The sequence below is a fragment of the Muscardinus avellanarius genome (assembly GCF_963383645.1).
Source record: "Muscardinus avellanarius genome assembly, chromosome: 4".
NCBI lineage: Eukaryota > Metazoa > Chordata > Mammalia > Rodentia > Gliridae > Muscardinus > Muscardinus avellanarius.
This window is the reverse complement of record NC_137789.1, coordinates 73,263,747-73,280,712: the sequence shown is the minus strand read 5'-3', so window position 1 is coordinate 73,280,712 and position 16,966 is coordinate 73,263,747.

Below are 16,966 nucleotides of genomic sequence, written 5' to 3'. Positions count from 1 at the left end.
CTATTTCTTTTTTAATCTCAGATTTTATTTCTTTACTTTAAATAGTGTTAAAAATGTTATTCTTCAATTGTAAAAAAAAAAGCACACATATTCTTGTTTTTAAAAAGAATATAAAGATGCAGGCATTGGTCTATTAAAGAAAGAAAAGTACTTCTTATTACTTTCATTAAAATTCTACAGCTCATTTTAACTGAAAAGAATAGATTTTAATAGCTGTATGCTTCTGATACTGATCATTATCTGTATCATAACTTAATGACCAACTCTCTTTTCAATTTTATAGGGACAGACAAAAATACTGATTAAGTCAAATTTTAATAATCAACAAGAATCATTATTTTTGTTAGTGCCTATATATTAATCATGTTTTATAGATATTTCATGTTTTGATCCCAAATACAAACCCTTTATTAAATGTATACTGTGATCTGAATTAATCCAAACTAAAATTATTTTAAAGTCACTTATTCATATTTAAAAAACACAAAAATGCCTGTAATTTTAAGTTGGGACTTCTTCCTTTTATCATAATTACTTCTTCATATTATGAAAGAATAAAGATTTAACTAATGCCTTAACTAAATTTGCCAAAGATTACAAATAGTGACTTTTCACTATGCATGAATCTTTTGTAATTAGAGAGAAACAAATAGTCTATAATGAACAAACTGCATTTAATATATAAGTGCCAAATGTTGAACACAGATCCCTTTGTACCAATGTTCAAGTGAAAAAAATATATATTTACATCCTTTCCCAGGTGGAAATCCCATATTTTGCATATAGATTAATGGGATAAAATGACTAAGAAAAAGTACCACAAACACAAACACTATGCATGCACCACAATAGGTTTCTATTTCATTGAAACCAAAATCTTTATTAGAAAGATTTTTACATATCCAAATGAGCATTCTCATATTATGTTACTTAAAATTATTCTAGATAATATAGCTGATCAAAATCTATTTTTGTATCCTACCCAAAATTCTCACTTTTTTCCCCTTCATTAAAAAAACTTCATTGGTCAGTTCTGTACTATACATCAGTACTGATGCACAATAATTTCATACTGAAAATACAGTTCTTTTTAATGCTTTAATGGACTGATAGTATGACAGTGCTTGATTAAGGTAACTATATTAATATCTTAACTTTTAACAGACTACAATGTTTTGTAATTCAAAATTATCAGAATTCATTTTTAATTTTGTTAAAACTGATAAAGCTTCCCTTCCCTTCCCCAATTTCAAATTTAATTAAATCCACAACAAAACCACACTGAAGGGAAAAGGCCAGTTTTATTTACATAGCATAACAATAGCAATAACAATGAATGAATATCACTAAACCAACATTAGTCCTAACCACAAAATATTACTCTTGACCTCATCAATGACCAGCCTTTTTTCTACTCAGCCAAAATTAACATTCTATATTGCATGAAAATACACTACTGAAATAGAACCCACAAATGAACAAATACAGTTTTAGAAGTGAATCAGGGCATTCAACATCCTGTCATCGCTCTGTGTGTGTGTGTGTGTGTATGTCAATATTTCTATGAACTGTATCATGATGTGAGACTGTCATGCAACAATAAAAATATAAAAAAAACAAGGAATCTTGCCTCTTAACCCACAACGTCAACATTGCCCAATATTTTCCCTTTTTCAGATACCGTGCAAATGACCTATACAATAAGCTCTTAGTATAGGCCATGAAAATATTAAGGTACAAGATACAAAATCCTGGGCCATCAAGAAGTATGTTGGGGGGGCAATATCAGAGAAAGAGAAGGGGTAAACACAACAGTTTCTGAATAGCCCACCCACACACACATTATTCAAACCCGAGGCCTGCCCCAGGCACAGTCCACCTAGGACTCTGCCTGCAGCAACTGGCCTGGAGGGACACCACACTTAGTTTATTAACCAGGCCTCAAATGCACTTGCCTCAGAGCCATAACTCCTCACAGTGTAAGAACTCCCACTCCAATCATGTATGTCCTGGGCACTAAATCACTCTATATACCTGCAGAGTCAAAAGCTTGTATTGGATACAGGAGAGTCAGAGTTAAGGAATTCCTAAGATGGGCCTCCACAATAGTTGAGAAGTATTTCAGAATACCACTTTAATGACCTATGCTCTCCCAATGGGGAATTCAGAACAACATCCTAAGAGTACTGGTCACTAGTGTTACGATGGGAGACTGTCACTAAGTAGTTGAGGCTCTCCATGAACCCCGATCCTCCTGTCTCAGCCTCCCAAATGCTGGATTACAAGTGTGCACCACCACCCCCTGCTAAAACAGTACTTTAGAGCTAATCCCCTCCAGTGGGCAAAAACACAACTATTTTCGTGGATATACATGCTGTTGAAGGAGATAGACAATAAACATCACTGAAAAAGAAAATATTTACATCCTTGAAAATGAATACTAAAGACAAAACATAGTTAAAAATGGTGTATGTGAAATATTGAGTGTGGCAATAATATTTTATTTATTTATTTATTTATTTATTTATTTATTTATTTATTTTGGTAGTACTGGGGATGGAACACTTCTACCTCCGGGCTCCACTTCCAGACCTATTTTATATTTTATTTGAAAACAGGGTCTCTTGAACCTGTGCGATTCTCCTGTTTCTGCCTTTCAAGAGTGGGGATTACAATCGTGTGCCACCACGCCTGGCTGGCAATAATATTTCAAATAGGTGTAGACCACAGGGCAAGTGCAGAAGCTGAGGGACTGATTCATTGCACTGAAATAATTCAAGAAAATGCTGGTACTAGTAATAAGAATTATGATGAGTGAAGGAAAGAGAGAGAGAGAGAGAGAGAGAGAGAGAGAGAGAGAGAGAGAGAGAGAGAATGGAATCCTAGATGCATTTTGAAGATAGACAGCACAACATTGCTGAAGAATCAGGTAAAGAGATGGAATTCAAGACTGACACCAAAGCTTTGGCAGACCCATACTCTACCACATTGTACATAGGATGCTCTACATGGAGCTTTACTATATAATTTTCCCAGGGGTCTGGACTACTTATTTCTTTTTGCTTCCCTCTTTCTTCCTTTAGATAGAATAGATAGAATAGATAGATGATAGATAGATAGATAGATAGATAGATAGATAGATGTATATCTTATATCTGTTCAACCACTGTAGCTTGGAAGGAAGTAGCTTGTTATTTTATTGAACTATTATCATAAAGAGTTTGCCTTAAGCCTCAAATTAAAGTTCGGACTTTGACTTTTGACTGATGATAAAAAAGTTAACATTTCAAAACTATTGGAAAAGGAGTAACATTATTTTACACAATGAGGACATGAACATTCACTTTTAACTGAATATAGTAGGGTTTGGGAGCAATTACATGACTCAAAAGGAAATGTATAATTAATAGGGAGTAGATAGATATGAAAAATCCATAATCTAACTGGGGAAGGACTGAATAAAAGTGTTTAAGAATGGTCTATCAACTGCTTACTAAATATATTAAGAGGATAAAGGAGTTAAATGATAATTTTGAAGATGTTAGGTAAAAGGCTTTGGGCACATCTCAGAAATCTTCTATGCTTCACCTCCCATCAGAGTCCAGAGGTCTGAGACAGACTTGTTTCAAGGAACCCCGGAGCGCTCTCCATGGCTTCACTGTCCAGGGTCAGCTCAGGATTCTGCCACTTGCTTTCCAAGGAAGTGCTCTGTGGCTGGGCAGGCATGGTCAGAGTATGACCCAGCATAGCTGGAGCTGCCCCCTCTAAAGAAGGAAAGCAGCAGATGGTGGTTTTCATGTAGTCCTGATTCTACAGGCATGCAAAATGCAAGAGTTATGGATCATGACAGCTTCCACCGTGTTTTAAAGGAGATTCTATGAGGCCAGGTAGAAGTTTGCCACAGGACAGAGCTGCTGCAGAGAAAGAATCGTAAAATGTTATATGATTGCATTAAGAAACTAAATTGAAACTATTGATAATGAATTAAAAGGCTGGTTGTCTGACAATGTGTTTAATTTCTCTATACTAAACTGTGTAAATATAGGTATAGAGCAAGAGAAAGTCTTATTTAACTGAAGTAGTATTTTCATAAAAAAAAACTGGTGTAGAAAAAGAGCAGCATCAAAGTTGATGTTATTTGCAAAGCAATGATTATAATGGATTAATATAGAATGTAAGGTATTTAGGGGGAAATAAAAGATATCAGGAAAAGAGAGGCAGTAAAAGCTGGTAAGGTCAATGATAATTATGTCCAGGTGGGGCTGATAAATATTAGAGCTAAGATATTAAAGGTTGTTACCAAAAAGTTAGGGGCCAAAGTAAGAAAGATAATTTTTGAAATTGAGATAATGGTGTTGTTGCTAGTGGAAATAGGAAAATCAAGGGAATGACTGTAGAAAAAAGTAAGGCTGAGGTGGGGAGAAGAACAAAGTCGTATAACAAAGAACAAAGAACAAAGTCAAATAACAGAGAGAAAAAAAGAGCAAGGAAAAATGGACAGCACAGAAGAATGGATTATTAAATTATGATATATACAAACAATGGGATTTATTCTGCCATAAAAAATGAACACAATTTTGTGATTTGCAGGAAAATGGATGGAAACTGAGCATATTATGGTCAGATTAGTGATTCACAGAAAGTTATGGGTCATATGGTTCCACTCATATGTGGAAGCTAGAGAAAAATGGAGAAACTAAGAAGATTTTTCAGATAAATCAGAGAGACACTAGTGTAATGGGGGAGGGGGACTTGGAGAGGAGAGTGGGGAGGTGAAAGGGGAGATCTGATGATGGAGACAGTTCAAACATTCCTTTATTTATATATGAAGTTATCTATACCCATATTATCCATGGGAGAGGGAAGAATTGGGATGGAACCTGGAGAAAAACACACAACAAATGCTATGCAAATGTATATTCCTATCACTCTGAACCTAGTTATGATGTATAATTACAATATATCAGTAAAAAATGCCAAAAAATGGACACCACCATAACCAACTTAGTGATTTGTCATTTATCAGTAATTTATTAGCAATTTCTTTCTTACTAGTCTTTCATATAATGGAAATATAAGATGGAGAAGATAGAGAAAAAAGTCTACAAATATTTGAAAAAACAATTGTTGAAAACTTTCCAAATTTGATGAAAAATTTTAATCTACACATTTAAGAAACTCAGTGAACTTCAGTTAGAGAAGGAAAAGAAAAGAAAAACAAGAACAGTATCACACCCAAACATATCACATCATAGTAAAAATACAGAAAGACAAAGAGAAAAATTTGAAACTGCAAGGAAAAGTAAATAGCTACATACAACAGAGGATTGAAACATTACTAAAAACTATGAAAGAAGACAGAGAGACGACATTAAAAATACTAAAAATATCCACCAATAATCTTATTTTTTTAAATAATGTTGAAAAATGCAGACTCACAGAAACAAAAACAGATCATTCATTGCTAGTAGATTCGTATTTACAAGAAAAACTAAAGGAAATTCTTCAGACTGAAAGCAAGAAATACCAGGAAGTGATTCTTTCCATACAAACAAAAGGAAGAAAGAAAAAGCAGTGAGAAAGCTAATTATACAATAACAAAAGACAATATAAGTGCAATTTTCTCCTTTCTTCTAATAGTTGATTTTAAAAGCAATTATATGAAAGAATATATATATATATATATATATATATATATATATATATATGCATTACTTGGCTTATAACACATAAAATGTAATATATTTGATAATAGCCATACAAGAGAGGTATATTGGAGAAAAGCTGTTATTGAAGTAAGAAAATTACATCATATAATAATTTAGACACATAGGAACCAGGGAAGGAAACCAGACACTTTTAATAAAGTTAATTTTACCAAATCTACAGGAATATATATTCCCTCCCTATATTACTGGGAAGATACTATAAATATTAATTTATACAATAGTTTAATATAGAACCCAAGAATGTATTGTTATATTTATAACAAATATGCAGATAGTTTGCATAACAATGGTATCATAATATGGGAAGAGGACAGAGAGTTACACAGAAGAAAAATGTCCATATCTCACTGAAATTTAGTTAGTATAAATCTAAAGTAGATATTTTAAGATATATGTGAAAGCCTTAGAGGAATCACTAAGAAAATAAAACTAAAATATATAATGAAGAAAATATTACTTGAATTGGAATAACACTAGAAAGTGATCACTTAAAGCAGGAGAAAGCAATAAAAAAAGAAAGAAAAGCATAAATGAGAAACAGCTTAGAGAAAGGAAACATAAGGAAACCAGTAGATGTAAAAGAAACATATTGATAAAATTATAAGTGAACAGATTAAAAATACGATAAAAGCAGAGATTATTAGACAAGACTGACAACAAACAAAAAAGTATCTGATTCTTTACTATCTACAGGAGACACATTTTCAATTCCAAGGTTCAAATAGTGTAAATGAAGAAAGAAGGCGAACAGCAACCCTAAGAAAGATGAAGTATTTATACTAATTTCAGATAAAAGAGACTTGAAAGTGAAAATGTTAGTGAGAAGTGAAATATTTTATAGTGTCAATCCAAGTATCAACAAGTATGATAATTATAAACATATCTTCAACTAATAATAAAAAACTAGCAGACATGAAAAGAGAAATAGTTCATCAATAATAGTGAAGGGGCATTAATATTCTACTTTTTTCATGAGTGGAACAACTAGGAAGAAAAGCAATGAAAGACAGAAGACTTAAACAAGAGATTAGCAGACATATATAGAGGAACCCATTCAATAACACCAGAAGACACATTTTTATCAAGAGTACATAAATTCTTCAAAATAAAACATATACTAGGTCATGAGATAGTCTTCAAATAATCTCCAAAATGAAATATACATTAGGTCTGAACTAGGCTGCAGTAAGTTTAAATATTACAAAGAATGACTTCTGACCACAAAGGAATAAAATAAAAAATCAAGTTCAAAAATAAACTTAGGAAATTTACAAAGCCATGGAAATTAAACAAAATCATTATAAGTAGTCAGTAGGTCAAAGAAGAAATTGCAAAGGAAACTAGAAAATTATTTTATATCAATTAAGATACAACATATCAAAATTTATAGGATGCAATATAAACAATTCCAATAGGGAAATTAATAGCTATAAATACCTATGATAAAAATAAGGAGCTCAGGTTGGCAACCTAACTTTCTATCTTCACATATTGAAAAATTACAGTAATTAAATAAAACCTAAAACAAGAAGAAAATAAAAACAATAAAAATTAAATTGCAAATTAGTAAAAAAAGATGAGAAAAATGAGAACAACAATCAATAAAACTATAAGTTGATTCATTGAAAAAATCAACAAAATTGATATTTAGTTGAACTGATCAAGAAAAACATGTACAAGATTCAAATTTCTAAAAACACACAAGAATGATAGGACCTTACTACACGCCTTACAGAAATAAAAGGATTTTATTTATTACAGAGGAATACTATGCTTAGTTATGTGCCAACAAATCAGTTAACTTTATGAATTCGAAAAGCTCCTTGAAGAACACAAAAATTGAATTGACTCAAAAAGAAATAGGAAATCTAATAAATCTTTAACAAGAAGAGAGATGGAATTAATGTGTCAGGAATCTCTAAGATCACCCTAAGAACAGCTAAATTTCTAGGACCACTCACTCTACTCAACTATAATTATTATCATGGTTATGACATTTTATAATAAATACAAGATATACCAAAAACAACCTATAAGAAAAAGTGCATGGGACATAATTCAGAAAAAAATAATCCATAATCCTCCCTGAGTCATCTTTAATTGCAATCACAAAGTACATACTTAATTCTCCCATCAAACTGTGGCCACATTTATGGAATACTGCCAACTATGAAGCATCATGGGAGACAGCATCCAGGTTCTGGCCATTTGGGAAGACTATCCAGCATACACCAAAAGCCCAGACTGATAGGAAGAAATCAATGTGCAGCCTAAACTGCATTCTTTGTATCAACAGTTAAGCACAGTGAGCTAAAGATTAATTCTAGAATGGAGAGAATCCTTCCAAAATCCAAGTTCTTAGGCACCAGCCAACTGTCAGTCATCCCTTCTAAGGATCTTTTTCAGGCCAGATATGCAAACATTCATCTGCACAATTAGAAAATTTTAAATGTTCCAAAAAGTTATGTTAAAGCCCCATTTTTATCTGATTTTGGGGGGCTGGTTAATTCTACTGAATAATAATCTTTTAAAAATTTTTCACAAACTTCCAAAAAGCAAGAAGATTAAACAAATCCCAACTCATTATATGGGGCCAGTATTACCCTGATTCTAAAACAGCACATGAACTGAAAACTGTCAGCTAATTATCCTATTAATATATATGCAGAAATCTTTCAAACTACAAATCATTTTTATTTACAGAAATTATGTTCTATAATATTTCTAGGAACACTGATTTAGTAAGTACTGAACCATTGTTTCTAAGGGAAATACAGGGCAAAATCTCTATGGCCAACAGATATTCAACTGGTCAGTACATACCCCTTTTATGTTTGTTTCTGTTTAAAGGCAAGTGGTTTAATATGCATTGTCGATACAATAACATTGCACTCATGGGCAACAGCACCATAAGTCATGCCTGAATGAAGTTTAAGTAACACACATATTTTCCATGTAAAGTTTCCTGAAGATTTCACAGTTAAGAAGCACCAGACTTTTCTTCAGCAGTAATCTTAGGAGCTATCTTCAATGGCAAAATCATCAAAATATAGTACAAATGTAAAATATGTGGCACTGAAGTGGACATTTGTGTACCATATGAATGTTGAAATAAGAAGGCAGATTAAGTCTATTTCAGACATCAGCTGGTGGTCCAAGTACTGATCTGGGGATTACAAGCATTTTTCAGCAAGTAGCACAAATATAGAAATACAAATAATGAAGACTGAATATACTAGCAAACAGATTTCCAAAAACATATAAAAAGGATTATAAAATATGATCAAATAAGACTTATTTTGAAAGTGTAAGGTGGATTCACATTAAAAAAATCAATTAACTATTACAAATATCTCGATAGAAAAAAGGGCAATAACCTCAAAAAAACACTGGACATAACGTGATAACCATTTGTGAATAAAAATACTCAACACATTGGGAATAGGAAGTAATTTTCTCAACCTAATGAAAGGCATCTGTGAAAGGCTAACATTACACTCACTGGTAAACACTGAGGGCTTCATCTAGAATCAGCAGTAAAAAAAGTATGTTCTCTCTCATCACATTTATTCAATATTGTACTAAGATTTTTAGCCATGTCTCTGAAGTAAGAAATGAAACAAAGTCATTTAAATTAAAAAGGAAGAAGTAAGATCCACTCTTTATACAGATGACATGATGTTCCATACAGAAAATATTAGGAAATGAATTAAAATTCTTAGAAATAATAAACAAGTTCAGCATATTTTCTGAGTTCAAGTCAACATATAAAAGTTCATTGTATTTCCACACACATTTAGAATAGTCTCAAAAAGAATAAAATACTTAGAAACAGAATCAATAAGATTAAAATAATTATTCCCCAAACTACAATGTTTAATAAAACTAAGGAAGATCTAAATAAATTCAAAGGTACTCTTAGTTCATGAATAGAAAGACTTAATATTGATAAGATGACAATATTTTCCAAATTTACCTACAGATTCAATGCAAGCACTTGTATGGAAATCCCAGGAAATACCTTCAGAAATTGACAAACTGATCTCATAATTTATAAAATTTAAGGAACCCAAATTGGGCAAGACAATCTTGAGATGGAACAATAAGGTATAAAACATATGCTTCCCAATTTCAAAAATTACTACAATGCTATAATTATAAGCATTACTATAATTATAAGGAAGTGTGGTACTGAAATAAGAATGGACATAAAGAGCAATAGAATAAAAATGTGAAACCAGACATCAGCTCTCACTTCTATGACTATTTTTAGAAAAAATACCATGAAAATTCAATTGTTGAAGACAAACATTTGTGATAATCTATACCACTTGCATAATGATGAAGCTGGACAATTTCTTCACACCACACACAAACTTTAACTCAAAATGGTTCATAAACTTCAGTGTAAGAGCTAAAACTAAAATTCTTCAATGAAAATATATGGGCACACTTTGTGAGTTTGGGTTAAACCAAGCCTTCTTAGATATGACACCAAAAGCAATAACAAGAACAGAACAAAAATGGGTAGATTGGACTTCATCAATTTTAACCATTTATACTTAAAAGATATAAAGAAAAGGTAAAGTTAGCTCATGAAATGGAAGAAAATATTTGCACATATATTTAATATGATATTTATATTCAGAATATATAAATAATAATTTATAAATGAATAGTATAAAATAAATTACACAATTTTAAATTTTTCCAAGAATCTGAATCATTATTTCTCCAAAGAATATATATAAATGGGCTTTAAGGAAATTAAAAGATGTTCAACATTAGGAAAATACCTATCAAACCCACAATCAAATTCTAATTTACTAGGATGTCTAAAAGAAAATAACAAATGTTGACAAGGGTTTGGGAAACTTGGAACCCTTCTTATACTACTGCTTACAATCTATAAGGATGTGTTTTATTTTGGAAAACAGGCTGACAGTTCCTTACACTGTTAATTATATAGTTACCACAATCCCTAGCGATTTAATTCATAGGTTAAATAAAATGATGGCATATATCCACACAGAAACTTGTACACAAATACTGATAGCTACATTATTTATAATCATCAGAAAAGAAGAGCAATCCAAATGTCTATCAGCTGATGTGTGGTTAATGAATAGTATTAATAATATTATTAATGAATATTATTAATAATATTAATGAATATATTAACAGAATATTATTTAGGAATAAAAATGAATAAAGTATAGATTTGCTATAAAGGAAGATTGAAAACACTATGCTAAGTGAAGGAGGACAGTCATGAAAGACCACATATTTTGTGGTATTATTTAGATGAAGTACTCCAAATGTACAAATGTGGAGACCAAGAGTAGATCCGTTGCCTAGAACTAGAATATTGGAGAGAAATTAAGAGTTAATGATAAAAAATACAGAGTTTTAGGGGTTATGAAAATGTTCTAGAATTGATTTTAGTTATAATTGCAAAGCTCTATGTATAACAAAATTGTTCCCATTAAATGAGATAAATGTATAGAGTTTGTGTGTGTGTGTGTGTGCATGTGTGTGTGCATGTGTGTGTGTGTGTGTGTGTGTGTGTGTGTGTGTGTGTGTGTGTTAATAGGGATCTAACCCAGGGGCATTCTACCTCCAGGTTAAACCTCCCTTTTTTATTTTATTTTTTTATTTTCTTTGTTTTGGTACAGAATCTTGCTAAGTTGATGAGAGTCCTGCTACATTTCTGAGGTTTTCCTTAACCCTGTGGCTTTCCTGTCTCATCCTCCCACGTACTGGGATTCAGGCATGTGCCACCACACCCAGCTACAAAATTTTTTATTTTTATATTTGTCCATTTAACCACTGTGTGACAATACCTAGGGGTAACATACATTTTCAGTGTCATCTTGTAGTTCATACCCTAATCACATCCAATATAGATTACTACATGTAATCTACTACAGAAATTGTTTCTAGTTTTGATGAGCCATCTGCTACAGTATTAATTTTATTAAAATACCATTTTTATTCAATCACTCTCTTGCTGAGTCTCAAGGCCTCTAATCTCAAGGTCTTTAATCTCAGTCGATCCTTTAAGAGCTATAATCTACAGTCCCAGATAACCTGTGGACTGTTAGGGAGAACAATAGCCTGCCAAAGATGCCATGCCCTAATTCTCAAAGCCTTTAAATAGGGCACTTCACATGGCAGAAGAGAGAGCAGCTATGGTTTAGTCAACGTGCTGGGAATGAGGGTTACCCTGGATCATCCCCTAGGCCCAGTGCAATCGCAGGGTGACTGCATTCCCATTTTTCTAAGTGAAAGAGTCAGAGTCAGTGAAGGGGTTTGAGGAAGGAGGTAGAGGGCAGAGTGATGTGGAGCCACAATCTAAGGACTGCAGACACTCTTTGGATGGGAGAGAGGCCATGAAATGGATTCTGCCCTAATGCCCTCAGCTGGAATGTAGCCCTGATGACCTAATTTTTACTTTGACTTTCAGAACTGTAATAACAAATCTGTGTTGTTTCAAGCCACTAAAGTTGTGGAGATTTTTTACAAGGATGACAGGAATCGAATACACACATTCACCCATTTCACTAAGATTCCTTCCCTCCCAGAAAATCATCCTCCTTCCATATCCCTGACCATAATGACCCTTCTCTATGTGACTAAAAAAGAGTCCTTTTCCTCAATGTGGCAAATGCAACAAGGCTCACCCTCAAGAAGTGTTTTCCCATCAACCACAGCTCCATGAGATTTTAATTCTAAGGCCTGTCTTCAGAATATACTTCTGGCACACACAAACTACCCTAGCACAGGAAGCATTCCAGAAGGTACATCTCTTTAAGTACTATGCAGAAAGTACTTAGCACACTTTGTGGAAAATGGTGGTACAGTGATGAACCCACTTCAAAAAAAAACATAAATAAATAAAACTCTGAGTTATGGCCCTGAATGATTGCAAACTCCCAACAAGACTGACTTCAAGCTACCAGTGGTTTGATCACTGGCTCACAAAATCGCCAAGTATTCAATGGATGTTTTTATGAACTAGTTCAAGCCAAGAAGATCTTTCCCTCATGTTCCTTTCCTTCCAATCTACGCCTATGCACAAATGTGTGCCCAATGTATGGCTACATTAAAACTGTCTTCTCAAGAAATAATTGAGCCAATTTCTTTCTATGTGTCTAGTGGTACTTAATAAGCAATTCTGAGTCTCTGAATTTTATAATATTCTAAATGAAAAGTTAGTCATGATTTAGAGACGTCTTCTTCTTACCACCAACTTTCATTGGTATATCTTCTTCCTTAGTATGCATGGAGAATTGAGTCCTGAACACCTGCCTCAAGATATCAAAACCCTCAGATGTTTAAGCCTCTTATACAAAATGACCTGGTATTAGCATATAAACTACATACATACCCCCACATGCTTTAAATAATATCTAGATTGCTTATAATACCAAATGCAATATAAATGCTATGTAAATAGTTGCTATACAGTATTGTTCAAGGGAAATGACAATAAATAAGTCTTTAAATAGTCAGAAGAGACAGAGGTATCATTTTCTGAATATTTCAATATGAAGGTGTTTGAATCTTGGATCAATGAATGTGGAGCCCACAGATACAGAGGTTTTTACATGATAATGTTCACTCTACTATATATGAAATATGCTCCCTTCATGCCACACTATTATTTGCTTTGCAATCATATTTCTTACACAGTTGTATAAATAGTTTTAGTCAAAAAGTAAATCATTTAATAATTGTTACAATTAATTTTTAAAAAGCAGAACATGGTTGGCACATACTTATAGTCACTCAGCAAATATTTATGGACTCTCAAGAAGGCTCAGAATAGGAGGGAGAGATCATTTTTCATGGAAATCAGGGCACTTTACTCTCCCTCTTCTAATTTCCACCCCTGCTCTGTTTTTTTAAATCAGTTTATAACAATTTACCACCAAGTTAGTAGCTAAAAATGATGCCCATTTATTAGTGCACATGTCCATGAATCAGAAGTCCAGCATGATGTAACTGCATTCTCCCTTTATGATATCTCAGGACTGAAATCAGCTGGCAGCTAGACTGGATTCTCATGAGGATCTTAGTCCCCTGCAGTTATAGGACTGCCTTCTTGCTGTTTCTGAGTTGGGACTACTCTTGGCACCTAAAAGCCATCAAAATTCCTTGTCACATAGCCATTCATGTCATATCAGCAATGGTATAGTAAATATTTCTCACACTTCAAAGCCTTTGACTTCCTCTGCAGCAACCAGGAAATGGGGGGAGACTATGAGCTTTTAAAGGGTTCACATGATTGAGGCCCCACATCCAATTTCCTGAAGGTCAGTATTGTGATATACCATAAGCTCTTCACATGAATAAAATTAATTTTTATTCAAAATCCTTGGGATTATTCAGTATATATGGAAGAGAGACAGAACACTCTGAAAGCCAGCCCCACAGTGGTCTTTCTGATGCCAAGATTAGTTCAAGAATAGGAGAAAGTGATATTTTTACATATGAAGGAAAACAGGTGGATTGTTTCCATAAGTTCTTGTAGAATGAAGCCATAGCATGAATTAGACTTTCCAAGTCCAAGATTTTTATTTGGTCCTAAAACTCTCCCAGCAGCTAATGTGAGCCCTGGGAAGCTGTGAGATGTACATAGCCTACTCCCCTCGATTTTCACAAAATTCTACTCATATGAATATTTAAACCAGGAATTTAATTTATTTCAGGAGAAGGGCTGCTAAGAATGTCTAGATCACCAGAAACATTATAACACTTGGTGTAGATGGTAAGACCAGACACCATTTAAAGTCAGGCGTGCTTACTGTTTTTATGGAACTTAGACTTTAATAGGGGATACAGTTAACTAAACAGATGGGGCCAAAGGAAGCAATATGGGCAAATGTCAAAGAAGAGAAGAGGGGACAGTGCCCTGGAGGAGCTGAAGGGATCTCAGTTGGAAGGATGGTGGAACATGAGCGACAGCAATGCTGAGAGACGTGGATGGGAAGCAGGTAAGGGCAGGGTCGTGGACAGCCAAGTACATATGCTCCGGGACCGAAGCAGCTTCACATTCGGAGTTTATCTTGAAGAGTTAATCAGAGAAATCGGTAAAGATTCATGGATCAGGATATTTCCTACAGTGTGATGTAAAAGCCATCCATACCCCTGCCATGAAAATAAATTCAATGTTGATCAAAAAAAGAATTGATAAAAATAATTGATGGAGTTGGCAGTCTTTGAAATGATGACACATACATTCCATATTCATTGACAGGACATGGAATAACTTTGTATTAAGAACACGACTATGAAGGAGTGGGAAGAGGAAGAGAAGAAGCATTTAATTAGAGCTCATTATACACCAGGCAATGAGATCTGTTTTCTGTGTTTATGCTTACATTTGACCTTTTCACCACTCACTGATGTAAGATCTATAGTGACTCTACTTTAAAAATAAAGAAAATGAAGCACAAATGGGCAAGTAACCTGCCCAAGCCCACACATTTACTTAGTGGTCGATCCAGGATTTGAATCCAGGCAAAAGCAGTGTGAATCCAGTCTACAGTCCAATCTGAATTCTGTAGGGTGTAAAGAGATGGAGGAAAAGGAGGAGAAGGAAGAGGAGGAGGAGGATCATTCAAAAAACATCACAGTACTTAAATCACTGAGTTGAAGCATTTTAGATATTTTTCTTTCTTTATACTTCTGCGAGTTTAAACTTTTACAGATGAAATTTAGATTAATTAAGTTACAGACCAGTTATAGGTTTACAGAAAAAAATTAACAGAAAGCGCAATGTTCCAATATGTCCTCTCTTTTCATGCAATTTTTCCTCTTACTCTTACATCAGTGTGGTACATTTGTTACAATTGATGAGCAAATATTAATACATTATTATTAACGAAAGTCCATATTTTACATTAAGTTTCATTATTTTTGAGAAAAGTTTAATAGGTTTTATGAAGTAATACCATGTTTTCACCATTATACTATCTTTAAGAATAATTTTACTCCCCTAAAAATTCTAAACAAATTTTGAAAGGCAAATAACTATCAATTATGTAGAATATGTATTCAGATGTAACAGAACTTTTTACAGAATTCCAACTTCTTTATGATTAGCCGTGAATCTTAGACAAGTATATGATTTCATTTTGTGGAGAAAAATAAGTCCTGTATAAGCTGTATCTCTGTTGGCCATGTTTAGATTCAGTGGCTTATATGGAATCATGTATCTGTTATTTCTAAATTCTCCAGTGCTGTCTACCTGTGGAATATAGTTAACTGTGAATTCAGGAACTTGCAGTCTTTTATGAAAAGCAAATCAAGCTCAATATAGACAAAGCTCTGTAAGTTACAAAGATCCTCCTGATAGAGATGCTCACGCAAATCGATACACTTTCTGTAAGTCTTAGAAAATTATAAACCAGTGAAAGTATCATTTGCTGCTACAGTTACTTTAGGTGCATGGTGCTGGAGCACCATTTTGGTTCATGGCTGAAGGAATGTTGTCACCTGTAGGAATCACTGAAGTATCTTCTTATTTGTGTGGTTCATTATGCAAATTTAGGAAAGCAAATAGTTTCCACTATCCAGTTATATATCTTATATCTTTGGTTCCCTGTATTTAGGTACTATTTTTATAACATTATTTATAATATTATCTTTTGCAAAATTTTAGACGATTTATTTTATTTTTTGCCTTTAGAAAAAGATTGATTTTTATTCTTATCTTGAATGCCAATGGTACTCAAATTGTGATAAAGAATTTGATATATAGATATAGAATATTGATATAGAATTTGATATATATGTGATATAGAATTTGATATATATCTTTAATTAGTTTTAACTTAATATATTTGAATTTTTCTCTTTTACATTATAAATGATTTAGGACAAATTTTAATGTGAAATAACTAAAATAATTGTGTTATTAGCTCAAATAGGAATTGGCATATTGTGATGGGCATTATGGATAGTAAAAAATAATAAATTCATAAATTCAATTCAAGCATATTATCCAAGTAAATTATGTGTTCCTTAGAAGTAAATTTCTAAAAGTCAGACATGGTGGCACACGCTTGTTATCCCAGTACTTGTGAGACTGAGATAGAAGGATCTGGGTTATTAGTCAACCTTAACTATTTAGTGAGACCCTCTACAACCTAGTAAGGCTCTGTTTCAAAATAAAGAATAAAAAATGGGGCTGAGGATGTAGCTCAAAGGTAGACTGCCCCTTGGTCCAA